Below are 14,049 nucleotides of genomic sequence, written 5' to 3' on the forward strand. Positions count from 1 at the left end.
GCCAACCCTTCTCAACTGCAGAAGAAAACAGCAAAAACAACACTTGCTTTCCGATGGGGGATGTCAAGCTTCACAAATTTTATTTCTCGTGGCTGGCTAAACTGCTCAAGACTGTTTTTATGTTTAAAAAGCCTGAAGGAGGGACATAGAGAAGAGAACGGATGAGGACACCCATCTTATGGGGGAACTTATTGCATTTCAAATAGACTTTGGGTTTACCTGTAGTCTTGGGCCAGTGGAGAAAAGAGGAATTGGAGTCCCATGAAAATACCATGAAAAGACCCTAGAGGAAGGAACAGGGTTAAGAGCCCTTTTCACCATTACTAAGTTTCCCTCTTGACAATGGCACCCAACATGGACCTGGGGCCTCTGCAGTCTCTAGTTCTCATTTTGCCCAGCCTTGTTTTGAATCAGCTGATCCCTAATACTGGACTGATTAAGGCTATGTGGCATAGCCTGAATAGGGTCTATGTGCCATAGACCCTATTACTGGACAACAACCTACATTCGACTCTATCAGATGGTGTCCAAAGTGGGGTGGCAAAGAGATGCTGAACAGAGACCAGAAAAGCAACACTACATCATTTAAGAAACACCTCCGTAAAGAGAGATGCTCACTCCCATTTTTCTTGAAAGCTTTCAGCCTGTTTTCTCACGTTTAAGAGACACCATCACAGGAAACATCTCGTTTTCTTTATGAAAAGAATGACAAAAACACAATGATAAATAGCTTTTGCTATATGGCCTCAGGGAGACAACAGAAATAGATGGACATTGGGAAGACGGGCTAAGCGCCGGCCCCATGGGAATGGGATGGCTACAACCCAGCCCCAGCCCACCTTGCCATGCACGAACAAAGAACCGGTGAGACAGAGTTTTAGATTTTGCAAAAACAATACAGCAATTTGAATTTTTATGGAGAATCTCCTGATCATTAAAATTCGGCCATACCTTTCACTTTATCATTGTTATAATTACTGCCGCCATTGTTGTTGTTGTTGAGTATTTTCTGTGTGGACCAAACAAAATCTGTCTGCAGCCCAAATTCAGTTACCCCTGTGCCAACTGCTCTAAAGTGCGAGCTTGCCTAATGCGTCTCCATGCTTTCCCATCTCTCCATCTGAATCGTAACAGGTGATTTGAGACCACGTGGATGGGTGAGCACACACACAGCTCTGTTACTGGAAAGTCACTCAAAACCAATGTTCTAAATCACAGGTCAGAGGCCCTCAGCCTATAGATGGAGTCGTTGGGAAACAAACCCAGTACAGGATGACAGGCAGCACAGCGCCTCGAAAGAACTGGACCTGAGGAGCTGACTTTGTCCAATCTGCCATTCGTCCATCCTTCCCCAGAACCTTGGCTTTCCTATTTTTAAAAACGAGACGTTTCTCCCAAAGTAAAATACAAGGCCATGTTGCTGGGTGATGAAGCCACCTGGGATCAGCAGCATCCGCCTGAGTGTTTTCTCCAACATTAATTCGTTTTTCATACCTTCCCTCGGTCCCCGCTGCTGTGAGGATAAGACAGCAGCCATATCCCAGGATGTCCGTGAAACCCACTGACTAGGGCGGCTCCATGGAAACCCGGGGTTACGAGACTGGGGGCGGTGGGCCGGGCGCAGGCTTCGAACACGTTTTGTTTAGCCGACACATCGTCTGGAAATGGGAAAATTTCACATTTAGGCTGAGATGGGGTCTGTCTCCTGAGAGCTGACTTCTGACATTACCGGCCCTGCCTTGTTGCCTGGGAGAGCTAGACCACGGCTATCCTCTCTGGAATGAGCAGGAGGGGTTGGCTATGGTTCCTACCCATTCCCTAAATGACTCCCAGCTCTCTGCCCTCTGCCATCATTATCCGTCGGCTACTCAAATGTGTCATCCCCAGCCTGGGGAATCTGAAGCGCTAGGTAAAATGTCCATTTGGGTTGTTATTCTTTTCCATCCATCAACCCCTACTGACTGTGAGCCACATATTTACTTCTCTGGGGCTCAGTTATCTGGTCTTTAAAATGGGAATGATAGTATGTATCCCATTTGCCTGGAGTGGGAGGGGGCATCTGGCTCCCAGAGCTGCTAGTCTGGGGGATGTCCGGCCAGCAGAGGGCGCTGGTACAAAAGGTTGCAGGTGGACCAGCCCGTGGGGACTGGGCAGGTAAGGCATCTCGGCGGGTAGGAGCTCTCTCAGGCCTGTTCTGCCTTTCCCAACTTGGGAGGACACAACTTTACAGAGTGGACATGACAGTGAGCAATTACTCATCTATCGATACAGCCGCACATCGCCAGCAATGTGACTTTCTGGAATATGTAATGTGACCACAAAGTTTCTGAGGCGGCAGCCTGACAATCAGGCACTAAAAATAACAAACGGGCTGTTCTGGAACAGAAAGAAATGGCCCCTTTGGAAACTGGAGACGGGCCATTCTTTGGCTCTGCTCGCTGCCAGAGTCCTGTGCAGAATTCTCTGGGCGGTGGGGAGAGTCGGTGATGAGAACTCGTGGCATCTGAATGGTGTGTTCGCTTTTGCACAACCCGGGCCCGGCAAGGTGCAGACAAATTGGAGCAAGTTCAGAGAAGAGTGAGATAGATGATTAAGGGGAAAAGGGATTGATTTATAGGGAAAGATTAAAGCAGCCCCACACGTCTGAGCTGTCTTCCACGGGTGACAAACCCGGGAGTGACAAGCTGGAACTCCACACACCTTCGAAAGGTGTAAACACCAGAGAGGAGGAATTAGCACAGTGTGAGTTGCTTTTAACAGGATTTTCTGGGATGATGTTGACACCAGAAAAATGTTGGTGGCCAGTAAGCGCTGGTTGAGCTCACCTATGCCTGGGAACCATTTATTGTTCTGATTGCATCTGCCGTAAAATGACAATTTCTAGCTTGGCATGTGTGGTCTCTGTAATCTGGCTCTGGTCTACCTTTCCTTCCACTTCCGCACCCTCCCCTCCTTGCCGGGGACCCCCCTGCCACGCCCCCAGCCCATCTGTACCCCTGGTTGTAGCCGCTCCTGACTTTTGTCTCACGCCCCCATCAGGAGCTGATGAGGAGCCAGCAACAGCCGGGCTGGTAAGGAGGGCTGAGGGAGACAACAGAGCTGGTGTCTGCAAGGCCAGAGCTGGTGGCAGTGACATTATTTGATAGGTACTTCACATACCCTGAAATACAAGTATCTTCTGTTTACTGGCCTCAGATGCTGCTCTGGGTACCAGAAGGCCAGAGACCAGAGCTAATCTGATTTTTAGGTGTGATTCTCTGGGAACTCGACTAGAGAAGCAGGCCGTGGCTAAAATAAAGAAGTGTGGGAGATGAAGGTTCCCACCTCAGAGGCAGGCATCTGGTCCTGGGGGGTGGGGAGGGGACGACAGAAATTCGAACCCTTTACAAAGGGATAGGTCAGCCTCGAGGCCAAGACTAGGCGTGAGGTCTGGAACCCCATGTAGCCCTTTCTTTCCCATCCCTCTGACACCACTTCCCTGTATTTCTAAAACCTTCCCTTCCCCACTCCTCCTCTCCGGAGGAAAACCTATCTAGGAAGCTGCCATGACGGAAATCGGGTTGTAGACTCGAACCAAAGCAACTCAGGGGAGTAAGCATCTAATAACGGCTGCTCACGCTCTCCTGTAAACCAGGAGAGGCAAATGCAAAGAGCAACAAGATGTCCTGGTTTAGCCAGAGCCGGGTGTGGTGAGAGCCTTTTGAATATGGCACATAACCCTCAAAAAGGCTGCAGCTTGGGTCTGTGAACTAACACAATAGGCTGACATCTTGAAAACTGGTATTGGAGTCATGGGATGAGGAGGAGGGTTCCGGCAGAACAGCCCAGACAAACATGGGCCAAGTGGGGACAAGGGCTCGCTGTGGCTAGATTTCATCATTCTGCTCACTGTAGCCTCAGTTCAGGTTCTGATGAGCTAAGCCAAAACAAAACACAACCCAAACAGCATTTCTGCAGGAGGATACACGCCAAGGGGTCTGCTTGTAGCCATCTCTTGGTCTTAGTTGGTTTGGACTTCCAACCAGGCATGTCTCATTCAAATATGCCATCACCTCCACAAAGCTTTCTTTAATCAGGCTAATTGCAATGACACTCTCCTCTCAGCTTCAGGGCTCCTTATTGTAACAGTGACAGTAGTCACAGTAGCATTTGCTGAGTGGTTACTAGGTACCAGGGTAGTGGGGCAGAACCCTTTCCATATTCTCCCTGGACTCATTCCTTTCTCTGTTCAAATGCTGGCTTCTTAGAGACCTCCCTGAATGATTTTTTTGGAAAGAGCAAGAAAGTGTGAGTGAGCATGCATGGAGACAGGTTGGAGGAAGAGAGAGAGAGAGAATACCAAGCAGACTTCTAGCTCAGCACAGAGCCTGATGCAGGGCTCCAGATCTCACGAGCCTTTTCTGTGACCTGAGCCGAGATTGAGTCGGTTGCTTAACCAGCGGAGCCACCCAGACACCCCTCCCTTAAGTATTCTTTATGCAAGTGCATGCCCCTTCACCCGCAACTATGCCTTTGCATCGCTTGTTCTTCTTGCACAGCATTTAGTAATCTGATACAGCGTATAATTTACTTGTTCAGTTGTGCGCTGTGTCCCCACTAGGACGTAACCTCCACGAACGCAGGCATCCCGAGAGTTTTGCTCATTGCTCTTTCCTCAGTACTTTGAGCCAAGCCCATTGCATGGTCATAAGTAACTAAATAAGTACCTAATTACATCAATTTAGCTAATTTCATTTGTTTTGGGCTGCTTATCATATTGTACTTTGCAAGTTTTGGGCCTTCGTACAAGATTTGAAACAGCACGAGGCCAAGATCCATGGCTCATCTGTACGCCCAGCTCCCCAGAGCACCTGGCAGAAGGTGCGACTTAGCAAGTGTCCTGCCTTTACTAGGCACTGGGGAATTTTGTTGAGTTAAGAGTCTCTTTCCAGAGATGAGAGCTGTAGGATATTATGAAGCCAGACTTACTCTTGGGTATCACCCTATACAAGTCCAGATAACAGAGCAGTTTCCCTTTAATTATTTCCTTCAGGTTCTTTCCAAGTCTTAAGCGTGAAGTGCAACCCCTTCAGGTTGGTTTATCAGTGTTCACTGGCATGAAATTGCAAAAAAGTCTAATTTGTTTGTTGATGAAATTTTTAATGGTATCCCCAATAATGGTGTTATCAAAAGAAATGAAGGCCATTTCTACAGGAAATATTTCTCCATCAAATTCACCTGGGTGTGTACAAAACCTAGTGCCAGATTTAACTCAGGGTTTGGAGCTCAGTTTTTCTTACCGACTTCTTAAATTTTAAACACTTGGGGCTGCTGATGCGAGCAGTGATGCCGTAAGCTGAGCTCAGGCACGGACAGTGCTGGGGGGCCCGGATTTACTCTAGTTGTAATCGTGTCCGTGTACAGCAAGAGAAGGAATTCAGGGACCAGCCTTCTTCAGGGACTCACCCAGACTCTCAATTGTCATGTTTCTCTGGAGAAAGTCAAGAGGCACAATTTTGCATGAATTTTCAAGGAATGAACAAGGCAATGGTAACAAAATTTCAGCCAGGATTCTCTGATGGCTAAACTTCTAGCCAGTTGAAAATTTATTTGAATGCTAACTAACTTGAATTTAGATTAAAAATTTGGAAGGAAAAAAAAAAACAAACCAAAAGCACGATGGTTTATAAACAGCAACAAAAAAAGAATATTTATTTGAAAGTTTTTGGTTTTGCTTTTTTTCTTTTAGGCTACTTGCCATAGAATGCAAAGCTATAGAACTGAATAGACATGGAAATGTTATCCTCCATACTATCAATTACATTTTACACTACGGCATCTTTTAAAGTTTTTTCCAGTGCCTACTACTCTTTTTCTGACTGACAACACCTTGGTTTGGGTTTTCCTTTGGAATAGAACCCACCGTACCCCGACTGTCAGTCTTCGTGATTCAGGGGAAGAAAACCCACCCCGAGCCACCTGCTGAGCACGTGCCCCAAGGCACTTCTTAAGGATGCCTCTATCCTCCTGGCCATGGTGAGTGGTCCAGAGAGGGATTTCTGACCCCGTTCTGAAAAATAATGGCTGTAGGAGAGCTATTTTCCTTCCAAATCCAGCCAGACCCGAAGCCAATTCTACTACCACACTACTCCGTTAAAAGACCCAACACATCTCTGTGGATGCCAATTTCAGTTGGTTTTCCCATCCTTTGACACAGAAACAGTCCTATTATATAAATTATATCCCTCTGACATGTGTCCTGTTCATTTGCATTTCCACTTGGAGTTAAAAATTCATGGACGAATGCCCAGCACACCTTCATCTAAAAATTACCCTGTGTTCTGGGGAAGAATCGTAAGAGAGAGTTTTCCCCTCAAGGTTCTGTTCCTCTCCTTTGTCACTGTTCTTCATCACAGGAGTCTTACCCCCAAACCAGTATCATCATTAACGCAACCAAGGGACCAGAATCAGGTCTCTCCAAACATTTTTCCCCCCTAAAAATGCAGCTCAAGTGTCTGCCAGTATTATGTCGTACCTTACGTAACACTTTAAATTATTATAAGGTCGGGGCCCCTGGGTGGCTCAGTTGGTTAAAGCCTCTGCCTTAGGCTCAGGTTGTGATCCCAGAGTCCTGGGATGGAGCCTCACATAGGGCTCTCTGCTCAGCGGGGAGCCTGCTTCCTCCTCTCTCTCTGCCTGCCTCTCTGCCTACTTGTCATCTCTGTCTGCCAAATAAATAAACAAAATCTTTTAAAAAAATAGATTGTTATAAGGTCATTTCTCTTTCATATCTACGTTCCATGTGCCTGGTCACGCAGAAAGTTCCAGGGGACGGCACTTATGTAGATGGGGACAGCTTTGTGTGGACACCCAATCCTCCTGAAGACAGGCCCTTCTAGACCATTGTGAGAGTCAGGAATGACTTTGAACTTGCTTGCTCATACAACGTCGGTGAGATTTAAACCTAGAAGTGCTGTGCTGGTGGGGTCAGGGAGGTTGTAAGACTTGTGGGACCCTAAGCACGTCTGCCTTAGGGCACCCTTCCCCCCATAATAATATCAATATTAAAAATTATTCTGAATATTACTTTAAATGCTTTAACATTTAAATGTTTTCACTTGAAGCAGAATTTAATCATTTTGGGCAAGGCCATAAAATTTCCACTTTTTTGCTGATGTGAGAAAAAAAATTTTTCTCTTACCTTAAAAGTTCATTCTTTTCCCTTCGATTTTAAAAGAAATCCAAACATTTTTACAGGTGTCTGAAAGTGTCGGGGGCCCCAGGCCTACTTTGCCTAATGGAGTCAGGGGCTCTTGGGGGGGCATCTATGGAGTTCCTGTTTTGCTGTGCTTTGTTTCATTCACAAAGAGAAAAAGAGAGAGCTTTTTATCTTTCATCAGAGGTTTGATTTTAAATGGAAATCTTAGATAGCTGTGAAGTGATCTCAGGCAATTTCCCTAAAGTTTCAGGGCAGTTTCCTTATATGTAAACGGCACATAATAGTAATCTCTTCCTCTGTTATTGTGAAGACTGCATGACTCAGATCCAGTAATGTGCTTAAAAGAGACTGGTGTGCAGAGAAAATCACTTAATAAATAACAGCTACTAAAAACTACGATTGTTGTAGTAATACTGACAGAGGGCTTTCCGTGTAGCTTTCTTAAACCTCTACAACATAGCGCTACCCATCAGTATCTTTTGTGGCTAGATAGTACAGGCATTTCTCAAGTTCTTGAACTACATCTCTAATGGTGAAAGTTTAGACAGGATCCAAGAATTCACAGACCCAGACAGAGCTGTGAGGCTGTAGGCCAGCCTGTGAACCCTTCTGCACTGCACTTAAGTTCCACTGGGGAAGGAAGCGGGGCCTCAATCCCAGGCACGAGTTGGATGTGCTTAAGGAGCACTGATACCATGTCATCATTGTTCTTTACATGTCTTTTTCACTGCTCTGAGAAGTGGATTCCATGCCAAGCCAGAACGGGTAGGTCGAACAAGTGACACGTCCTTATGGGGGTGATGTTCTCGGGGAAAAGGGAAGTCAGTGCATTGTTAGAAATCTGGAGGCTCTCCTGGGTCAGCTACAAAGTTGCAAAGAGGTCCCCGAGATGCTGGAGAGCCCTTCTGTTTACCCACTGTGCTTACTGTGATATGGAAGTTAACCCAGAAACTGAGATAGTATAGATCATGGTTAAGGGAGTAGGGAAGAGGCTCTAGAATTTGCCTCTGTCTAGCTGTGTGAGCTTTGGGGAGTTGGCTAACCGTTCTGAGCTCATCTCCTTGTCTATGAAACAGGGAAACAGCAATATCAACCCAATAGGATTGTTGAAGATGACCACAGCCCTATCATGTAGGCAGGCATGACTCAGCACACAGATTGCCTAGCACCTATAAGCATGCAATAAACATTGGGTGTCATTATCAAGAGACATGTGGTGAGACAACTTGTTCTCAGAGGTTTTGACCCAAGTTCCAACACTTGAATTCTTTATTTCCCTAACTCTGCACTTCCTCATTTGCAAATCTGCGTGAATGATTTCTACTGCAAAGAACTGAATGGAGGATTCAATAAGAAACAAGGGTGACTGTCTGGCACAGAGAAGGCGAGCCTGTGGGTTCCCATCTCCTCCACTCCTATACCTTCCAAAGGCAGAGAAAGCCCAAGCAAAAGATGGCAGCCAGATGGAATGAACCCCTCACTGGCTCATTAGCACCCCTGGTGGGTCTGTGAAGAGGCATTAGGGTGCCTTCAACTTTCATATTAGGGTGGTCTTCATCTTGTCGTTGTTGTTTTTTGAAGATTTTATTTATTTAGCAGAGAGATAGAGAGCACAGCAGGCAGAGCGGCAGGCAGAGGGGCAGGGAGAAGCAGGCTCTCTGTGAAGCGGGGAGCCCGATGTAGGACTCGATCTCAGAATCCTGGGATCACAACCTGAGCTGAAGGCAGCCACTTAACCAACCGAACCACCCAGGCGCCCTTGTTGTTATTTCAATGAACTAAATTAAGCCTTTACATTTTCCAAAGGAATTGGTCTTAGGACTAATGCCAGGCATTCTTAGCTAAAGGGGGAATTGGCGGGAGAATTCACATGAAAGCGTAACTTGCAAAGGTCGGTGCTATTCACATCTGTGTTGTTTCACCGGCTTTTTGGACCTGACCTTCCAGCAAACAGTACCAAACACCGTGTAGAAGAGCTACAGCCTAGAATCTGGGATCTGGAAAAGTTTCTAGAGTTTAAGTCATACAAGTGGGGTTTAGGGCGCAGCCATCCAAGCACACGTCAGTGGGCAAACGTGGGCATCAAGACTGGCCCCCCAAGTGAGCATGGCCCCCCAAGTGAGCATCATGCTGGAGGAAGGCGAGCAGCCGTGCGCATCTCACTTCTACTGGCCACAGGCTTCTGAGACGTTCCCTGCAGCTCCTCACCACCAAACTTCGGGATTTCAAAACATACCTGGCTTGAGAAGGGACCGGGCACTCCCTCCCGCTTTTAATGACAGCAAAATAGGACGCTGGACCCCGAAAAGGACCGCTGTCTGTGAATGCTCTGATCTCCTTACTGGTGCATGGATCTCCTAGCCATTCCCACTGCCTTGCAATGTCTCCCTCTTCTCTCTCGCTGCCTTAGCTCGTGAGCCCCGGTGGCGTGCTTGAATTTCAAACAGGGCAGGCTGAGAGAGGAACAAGTGTATGTTTATTAGGGCATCATTATCCCTCTGAACTGCATCATTTATATCCCTGGGAAGAGACCAGGCCGGGTCAGAAGCAACAGTGTAAGTCGATAATTTGTCAGGTTGGAGCAGGTGGGAAGGGGTGGCGTAAGAAATCACCCGAAAGGCGCCACAAACTGAAATGGATGGAGGTAGAAGAGTAATAAGAAAGTGATCAGTGAATCCACAAACGAGAGCCGATAAATCAAACAGCGCCAGGTGGATGGGAGCAAAACGGGAGAGATTCAAATTAGCAAGACCCGAACCTTGTCAAGGCAAGGTTAGGAATTCACCTCCCTGTCACGGTTATCCACCCTGGGCTGGAGAAGTGCCCACAAGAAAATGAATCTTTCCCGTGCAGGGAGCTGGAATGGAGGAGATCTCCTACAGAGTATCAATTTGGATTATAAAAATCCCAAGGTCTCGTGCACTGACAGGGTGAAAGGTAGAAAAATGGACGAGCCTTCTCGCAATGGCCACTCCCTGAGGAGTGCCCGATACTCTTCAAATGTTTGCACGTTCACACAAACTGTTCACAAAAGCTGGGAGACAAAAGACCCAGCTGCAGAGCCTTGAAGAGATAAGTGTTTCATCCAAACACCCGTGACCTTGGGGGTTCGCAGATGAAATATTTTCCCCCTCTCCATTTGTCTTAACTCTTTGATAAAGTTTAGTCCTGAGTATTAGGGTCAGGAAAGCAAAGGCAAAGGCTGAGAAGGAAGTATCCTCACCAGGATGACAATGATGGTGATCATTTAATGACAAGAAATATTGTATCTGGGACCTGCTCTGTGCCAGGGTCTGGGCTCAGTGCTTTTATATCTGATCTCTTTTACCTCCACAATGACTATATGTGCTGGCTGTTCCTGTCTTTATTTTTCATATGAGAAAACGAGGGTTCTGAGAATTTAAATGCCTTGCCCAGGGTCACAGCTCCTAAGTTATGTTATCAGGATATGCGTCCAGGACTCTCTGAACCCGAGCTCACACTGACCTGCCCTATAACTGGTACTGAATATTTTTGGAAGCAGATGAAGGCATTGGGACAGAGCAAAATGGGTTTCCATTCACAGCCTCCGCCTCAGGTCTAACCCGGTCAGATCGACAGTGTGGCTACATGTTTACAGAAGGAGAGACATGGAGATCGTCTCGTGTCAGTGTTAGGACTCAGGATACGTTTCTTAACATTGGGAACTCTGCTTGTGCATCTCAAATGGGCTTCAAATCACAGATACTTGGTCTACACTCAGCATAGAAAGAATATGTATATTCTGCACAAAGCAAAATACACCTGTATGGAAATAGTTCTTCCCTTCTGAATTTACATGAAGCATGGCCCACAAGTTTCAAGTTGGAAAGAAGTCATAATTTCTTGGGTTCGCTCTGTGCTATTTTAAGCTCGAGCACATGTCTGAAGCCAGCAACCAGCACTTTTCAGATTTGCCCAAATTCTGTGTGTGTGTGTGTGTGTGTGTGTGTGTGTGTGTGTGTTTGTGTGTTTAATTTAGTTAGCATGGTGGTTAATGATTCCATTTTACTATCTGAAAGACCTGTAGGCAAATCCAGAATTGAACCTGTCATGTGCTGTGTGACTCTCAGCGAGTTACTTAACCTTCTAGCTAGCCTCGATTTTCTCATCTATAAAATAGTGATAACACAAATAAGCTCAAAGGATTATTTTGAGGATTACATAAAAGGAAGCTCTGAAAGGGCTTCACATAGTGTTACGTGGTAAATGCCCAATAACCGGGAGCTGTGATTATTATTATGTCTGTTACAGAGAGGGACGAAAGGCTTTGAGCAGCACTGTCCAGCAGACGTCAGATGTGAATTCCACATGTAATTTTACATTTCCGGTGGCCACGTTAAAAAGTGATAAAGAAATGGGTAAAATTAATTTGGATAATATATTTTATTTAGCCTGATATATCCCAAGTATTATCATAGCAGCATGTAACAAATATAAAAAACTGATGAGATTTTTTACGTTCTGTTTTTCTGAAGCGTGCCTTTGAAATCTAACGTGTGTTTTATGACTCCGGCACATCTCAATTTCAAGTGCTCAGTAGCCACCTGTGGCTACCGTCTTGGACAGTGCAGGCCTGGAGACCCCGATTAAATCCTCAAAGCAGAATTAATCAACTGGATTCAGCTTCTAGGTGGGTTAAGTTTAGGGCACGCAGTTAAAGCAAATGAATTACGAAGATCTAAAAATCGGGAAATTTCAGATAAAAATTCAGTTTTCTGGTTCCTCTTGGCAAAGCCTAGATGTGGCCACAGGGCTGCCTTCTCCTGGGTACCCTCCTCCAGAGCTGAATCACGATTGCCCTCTTGGGGGTGGGAATGTGCTGTGCTGGAACCTGCATCCAGCCCACTTCCGAGCCTTTCATGGGCAGCCCAAGTGGCTAATAAGCCACACCTACCTGGCCCCTGGGGACCGCTGTGCCCAAACCAATGAACTCCAAAAGTAGAGACTCACATTTGGTTCTGCTCAGACCCAGGTCCCTCCCCTCCACCTGTGAACTTCCTTTGTCCTCTCTCAGTTCACTTCAAGACAAGTTGTGCTCATGGATTCATTTCAGGAACAGCTGAAGTTACATAAGGACAGCTACCGCTCAGAACATGACAATGATTCATATTGAAAAGGATGGAAGAGACCAAACAGCTCATATTGTGTCCCTTGATCTGCCTATGTATGATTCATCTGTAATGACTTTGTACACGGCCATCGCCGCTAAGGGGAAGAGGCAGAATGAAGAGAGGGAGTGGCTAATTCCTCTCCTGAAATGAAAAAGCACCCCCTGCCCCCCTTCCCCAAGGTCGGACGTGTTAGAAGCTATCTCACACATCAAAACTCAAAGCCTAAAGCCATCAAGAAAACAGTTAAGTCTTGTTAGGACCTAACGCTAACGTTGACTTCTTTTCATTGGATCAAAGCACCCTGGGCCACCTAGAATTCAGGCGATATGGTATAGAACATGAGAGCAAAGGTTTAGAATTCAGACAGTTCTGAAATACATCATCTGTGTGCGCCCTTGGGAATTTGGCTGAGTGGCTTAACCACTCCCAGTCTTATGATCCTCTTTTATAAAATAGGTTTAATGTTAGTTCCTATTTCTTCAGACAGCCAGCAGAATGCCCGATATATAGTAAATGCTCAGTAAATGTTAGGGCTGATTAAGGAAGCAGATCAAATTATGAGTAATGCGTATTTACACGCATTACCAAGAACCATACACCAATAAGCAAAGTCTTTGTGTTTAGTTTGTGTTACTCATCTTGTGCAAAGATTCCAAAGCACTTAGCTAATTCGGAGTCTTAAATTCCATTTAGAGCAGAAAGCGATGCCCAGGATATTAAGTTCCTCTCCCACGATGGTGAAGCAAAGGTGTAGAGAGACTATAATTAGGAAATCAAAGCCAGTAGGCATTCACTGAGATCTTACAAAGCTCCCACCGCTGGGGTAGGTGGTGGGTAAGAGGAATAACACCACTGCCTTTGTCCTTGAGCAGAAAGCAACTCCCTGGGGAGAAGAGTTAAGTAGACCCAGGCCAACAGGCATCCACCGCCATTTTTCTGCCCCCACACTGTCCCCATGAGTAACACATCCCCAAAGGAAATTTCTCTCATTACTGGCAGTGCTTGGCAACGGGAGGCAAGGGAGGCTAGCAAAGCCAGTCTGTCTGCCTCCGAAATACAGCCAGGATCTGGTCACTTCTCACCATCTTGGCCATTATTTCCTAGTCCACAGGTTCTCAACCTAGGGACATTTGGCAATGTCTGGAGACATTGTCAATTGTCACCACTTAGTGGGGGAAGGAGGGCTCCTGGCATTTAGTGAGTCAAACCCAGGGATGCCACTACATATTTAATTTAATTTTTAATTTAATTTTTAGCGAGAGAGAGAGAGTGGGGAGGGGAGCCAAGGGAGAGGTGAACATTGGAGACTGACGCAAGGCTGGGTCCCATGACCCATGAGATCATGACCTGAGCCAAAACCAAGGGTCGTGTGCCCAACCAACTGAGCCACCCAGGTGCCCCGACCACTAAACATTTTACAAGGCTCAGTACATTACAATGATACAAAAAGCATCTGGGCCAAGATGTCAAGAGGGCTAAGGCTGAGAAGAAACCACACAACCCTCTTCCACATGGATGCCAGCAAGAGCTTCCTGCCTGGATGTGCGTCTCCCTCCATCCCTGCTGGAAAAGGCAGAATAATGGTCTCTCAAAGATGTCCACTTCCTAATCCCCAGAACCTGTGACCACGTGACCTCACATGACAAATGGGATTTTGCTGATGTGATTAAATGAAGGGGAGATGGGGCGATTATCCTGGATTATCTGGGTGGCACAATG

The sequence above is a fragment of the Mustela erminea genome, chromosome 7, assembly GCF_009829155.1.
Source record: "Mustela erminea isolate mMusErm1 chromosome 7, mMusErm1.Pri, whole genome shotgun sequence".
Classification (NCBI taxonomy): domain Eukaryota; kingdom Metazoa; phylum Chordata; class Mammalia; order Carnivora; family Mustelidae; genus Mustela; species Mustela erminea.